At 38.1% G+C, this 5,875-nt stretch overlaps 1 pseudogene; it reads right to left on the minus strand.

Annotated features, from left to right (window-relative positions):
• Positions 1–294: 294 nt before the first annotated feature.
• LOC119569015 lies at positions 295–4,943 on the minus strand (annotated as a pseudogene).
• Positions 4,944–5,875: the final 932 nt, after the last annotated feature.

Consider the following 5,875-nt stretch of genomic DNA (forward strand, 5'->3'; position numbering starts at 1 on the left):
TATTTAGTTTTCAAAGTAACTAGAAATTCTATGATATAATTAGATTGCAATCATATTCACTGGTAAAGAGGCAGCCAGAAAACAATGATCTAAAGGGTCTCCTGTCTGCATAATTTTCCTTCCTGTAAATGGCAGAGAGAAGGCATATATTAATATAAACAAAAATATAACTAATATCCTCCCTGTCCTGTTCATCACCAGCATCAGGCTTTCATGCTGCAGTGATTCATACTTGACGTAGGTTTTAACCTTTTATTAGGAATCCCGGGTGAGCCATCAAGAAAGTCCAGAACTCTATTTTAGATTGGACATATCAAAGGAACTTCGCTGGTGCTGTGGTGACTCGTATGATCTTCTGATCAGCACCCAGACTCCAATCTTTTCCGAGGTTAAGATCCACCCAAACCACATTTCCTGTCTCCGAGGACGTACATGACGTTCCTTCAGGTGTGCCTCGTTGATGGGGCCGCTGGTGGGTATTTTGATGATCAGCTGTGAAGTGAATACCCCTCATAGAGGATGTGGTTCATGGTGAACAGATGCTGGCTGGCTTCCCCAATCCACTCCTGCTGCTGGCACAATGAATACCTGAACCAAAGGAATACTAATGGCTATAAAAATAATCCCTAATAAAAACCTATACCAAGATCTAAAGGACACTACATGTACAGCAGGTCAGAAGGACAGTTAATGATTTGAAAAACACAGCCATTCACTCACAAAGCCATTCAGTCGTTTGACGTCCCCTAATGACTGTAGTCATCAAGTCTTTCAAGCTGACTTTGGTCTGCAACAGACATATATACATCTCATCTTGTCCGGAACGCCCAGCCAAGATTTTCCTTCCTTGGCAGACCCCATGTACTTTGTGATGGAACCCCTGTAATTAAAATAAGAATATGTCTACACCTTTTATAATGCTTCTATCAGACATTGGTGATATCTCTTTTTTACAAGATGACTATTCCGAATAACCAAGTCCCATCAAAACATCATGAAGTTTATCAAATTTTTTGAAACATCTGTGAATCACATATTGCATAATCTTCATTCACAGCAGCTATATCAAATAACGCACATAGATTTTCCTTACTCGTCAAACAGCTTTCAGCAGTGGCAGATCAGTTGTGCAGTTGGCAGTGGGGGATTGTAGGAATCATTGTGGGAGATAGACTTCCACCTCACATTTCAGGGGAAGCATGGACTGGAGGAGGGTCCTCAGATTGGGCACACTGCTGGGATTTCCTTGCAAGACTGACGTTACTTTCATTGGGCTTGCTCTGGTTGATTAGCTTGGAGTAGACAAGGACCTGAGCGTCAGTTATTTGGTTATTTGGCTTTTCAGTTCATCACATCTGGAACGTACTTTGAACCAATGATGATGGTATCACTGGCCTTGACATTGCTCAGATTCCAGCCAAGCCTGTTTGTCGTTGATGCCAGATTCTTCCAACAACTTGAACATTTTCCTCCGATGTCCTCTTGATTGCTGATTTTCACACCTTCCTCGTACAAAAGACGATCAGGTGGCACTAATCCTATCCTGAAACTTCTTTAGGCTGAAATTTTCAGGATCACCTATAAACATCCTTCCAATTATATCTAATATTCTTTGTCCTGAACAAGCTTCCTCCTTTGGCTTCTTTGAGTTCACTCAGTAATGTAAAGTGCAGAATAGAAAGCCTGTTCCCTCTGTGGAAGTACCTATATTTGGTCACAGTGCTGCCTTGCCCCATACTTCCTCTGCACAAAAATGCTCCGATCACTTGTGCCATGGCAGTCTCATGTCCTCGCATAAACCCTTTTCAATGTCTCTCTGACTTAATCACTCAAAATCAACCTTCTTCTCTTTGTCCATCCAAAGCTAGCCTATACAGTTTTCTGGTCGAAACTGGTCATGTTATCTTTTTCTGCAATATCTTCAGGAAGTTGGTCATTACATTTATTATTTTTTTATTAGTCTGTCTGTCAGTTCTCTTCGTCAATCAGAACTTCGTTTCCTAAACAGCTCTGTTATAGTCGTTACTCGCATTTAGAATGTCTGGCACAGCACCCCAGTATCACTAGTTTACCTAAGTGAAGGGGAATGCGCCAATACTCTGTCCAGGTTAATACCCTTCTGCGTAGATAACTGTACATAGCCCTTTGAGTGTCACACCCAAAGTCTTTGGTCTTCTTCATTTCTTCATGGTACTTGAGGGCAAACGCCTCTCTTTTGTCTTCAGGAATGCCTATGATCTTGATGGGTGTTGTGGCATATGCCCTCATGGAAACAATTTTTGGAGTATGTCCTTGAGTGCCTCTGCCCGAGTGGTAGCGCAAAACACCATGTTGGAAGTCCGGTGTTGTAGAGGATCTCTTGAAAGAGCTTTTTGGATGAAGAATTCATCTCATCAGGCCCCTCTACTATCACAAGACTTTTCTTTTCTGAGCAAGTCATTTCAGAATTTCGTCTCCTCACATGTCTGGCCATGATTTGGCATCAAAGAGACACACGGATTCAGAGAATTTCCTCAATGTGTTGCAACTCTGCCCTCAACAAGAGCAGAAAGTCAAATCTTCGAGACCTTGCAATGTTGGAGTCCCCCTTATTCCAGCCATTAATCAGCAGCCTATCAAGGTTGTCTTTCCCGACTCCAGACGGCCCTCACCAAGATGACCTTGGCTTTGTTACTTGGTTGTCCTGGGATAGTACTCATATGCTGAAACAAGTCCGTGTACATAATCTGATCTGCTGCCCTCTGCTGCCTTACCTGCTTCCACCATTTTCTATACTGTATATAACCATGCTAATCCAGAAGGTGAATATTCTCATTCAGGTATGCGTAGAGTAATGTATTCCAACTGCTTGTAAAATTTTTTTAACGGTCACCTATGGGCCAACACTCTTGAGCTTCTCTGAAGATACTCATTTCTGTACTCTGAATATCAGCTTGTGAAAAAATGTTCTGAACAAATTTTGTTGATAGTATCCTTCATGGTTTTAAAACAAAGAAGAAACTTCGACTGCGGGAATCTAAAATATGGTCGCAGCTTCTTTTACAAGTTCTGTCAGAAACTGTTTCTAGGGCATCTGTTTTTTGGGCCTGACGGAGTAACTGTCCCTTCAGCCCTCATGTATAGATATTATTTCTAAAATCTTCAACCGCCTTTACATGAATAAGAGGGTCCTGTGCCATCAGTCCTGGTACGACAAGGCAAACCCAAGCAAAGCAGATAGCAACGAAACATCAAACTCCCTGGTGGCTTTAGTTTTGCAATGCATGCCCCCATTGTTTTATCAAATCTAAATTCTTCTTCAACTTTAGTCCAGGAAAACGCTTCTACTGTGGTAAAACAAATTGCCAGTAAGTCAACTGTTTCAATTTTTTGACCTTTGTGCACCAGTTCAGAACAAGAAGTATCGCTGTGGTGGCAACCGCTATTTTATTCTCTTAAACAGGCGAAACAAGCATAGTCCGTTGCAGCGAAGACGACGCCGTGCCGTGCCCCTCGCTGTTGATGGGCCTGAGGTCATGGTCGGTATTGCTGACTCCTGCAATGGCCTAATGGTTAAAGATTAGATTATCATAAACTGTTGAAGTTTAGTACACATATATGCCATTTTTTACACACATGACTACTAAAATTGACTGCTTCGAGGATAAATAAATAAATAAATATACAATGAAAGAAAGCAAGAGTGAGAGGCTTCACTATGTGTGCTAGTTTATGTGTTTATGTGTTTAGTGGTGGTTTGCCGTGTGTATGTGTGCATGTGTAATGTGTGCGCTCGTGTGTGTGTGTATGTGTTTGTATGTTGGTGTGTATGTTTGTGTGTGTGTGTGTGTGGTTGTTGTGTTTGTGTGTGTTTGTGTGTGTGTGCATGTGTGTGTGTGCATGTGTGTGGTGCATGTGTGTGTGTGTGCATGTGTTTGTGTGTGCTGTGTGTGTTGTGTGCATGTTGTGTGCATATATATATATATATATATTATAATATATATATATATATATATATATATATATATTATATGTATAACTAATATACTATTAATATTAAAAGTTTAAATATTATATATATATATATATATATTATATACACACACACACACCACACACACACACACACACACCACCACCACATACCCACTCCCACCACATACGGGCACCCACCGACCACACACATATATATATATATAACATATATATATATATATAATAATATAATATATATATCTATATAATATATATATATATATGTACTAATATGTGTCTGTGGTGTGTGTGTGTGTGGTTGTGTGTGTGTGTGTGGTGTGTGGTGTGGTTTGGTGTGTGTGGTGGTGTGTGTGTGTGTGTGTGTAGTGTGTTGTGGTATTATGTATGTATGTATGTGTGTAGGTGTGTGTGTGTGTGTGTGTGTGTGTGTGTGTGTGTGGTGTGTGTGTAGTGTGTGTGTTTGTGTGTGTGTGTGTGTATATATGATTGTATATATATATATATCTATATAATATATATATATATATATATAATACTATATATATAATATATAAATATCCTATATGTATATTATATATATATATATATATATATATATCTATAAAAGTATCTGATATATCAATATATATAAATACAGAATATATATATATATATATATCTATCTATATATATATATATATTATATACATATATATATATACATATATATATATACATACATATATACATACATATACATACATACCACACACCACACACACACACACACACACACACCACATATATATAATATATATATATATAATATATATATATATATATATATAGCTGTAAATGGCATGAATCTCTTGTTATTTTTCTTTGAAAATAATATAAATGAAAGTATTGGTAATGTTTAGAAATTGACCGCACCCCTCGAGATTACGCCCCATGTCCACTCCAGCCATTCCTGTGAATATCCACAACATTTTGGCTGTGTGAACCAAACCCTCACTAACTTCGGGGGATTTATCCTAGGCCCTAATATTCGATCACCATAATTTCCTATCGGAGGCTCCAACCCCTGGACTTGCTCTCTTTTGCGGCATTGTGTTGCAAACCGTATGTTTTCTCACCTTTTAAACGTTTGCTTTTTGCCTTCGCGGCTTATTCCATATATTTGTGAATTGTAGTTTTTTCTCTTTGATTTATTATTGTGACATTCATTTTGATATTAATGTATACCATAGTATTACTAGTTGCACAACTTTTCTTAACAACTTGTGAAAGCAATAACCAAAGGAAGCGTCTTACCTATTTATGGTCATTTCTGTCCATTAACGGCAAATTTTAGCTTCTACTATACGGATGTAGCAACCTGAACTATATAGATCTTGTTCTTCTTCTTTTAAGGTTTTAGAACCCTTAGGTCTATATTCCGTGGATCTTGTTCCTCACCGGAATCGTCTCTGTTGTTTGAAGGGTTTTTTTGATCCTGTGTTTAAATATAATATTTTATCATTATTGAATCTTTGTAAGAAGATTTCCACATGTCTTAATAACGTGGTACTTCTAAGCAGGAAGGTAGAGTTTCCCGTTATAAATTAAGGGATATTGGATTAGTTTATTTTTTCTTTTTTTAATGTTTCTACATAATTTGGTTCTTTCAGAATGGTATTTTAGGCATTGCAATGTTAGGTGTTTATTGTTTTCTTCTGGACGTTCGCCCCATCTGCAATTTGATCAGTTTTCTAAATTTATTCTGTGTAAGGTAGGTCTTTGTTCTATATGTTTCCTTAGTATGCCTGTGAGACATACATTTAATTTGTTCCATTTTCTGTCTAGACCATGCTCGTGGGGTGTTATCTCTGAGTAATTAGGTCTTTTTGTTTCAGGGTCTTTGTAACTGTTCTTCCAACTG

This window comes from Penaeus monodon, unplaced genomic scaffold (genome assembly GCF_015228065.2).
Source record: "Penaeus monodon isolate SGIC_2016 unplaced genomic scaffold, NSTDA_Pmon_1 PmonScaffold_12123, whole genome shotgun sequence".
Classification (NCBI taxonomy): domain Eukaryota; kingdom Metazoa; phylum Arthropoda; class Malacostraca; order Decapoda; family Penaeidae; genus Penaeus; species Penaeus monodon.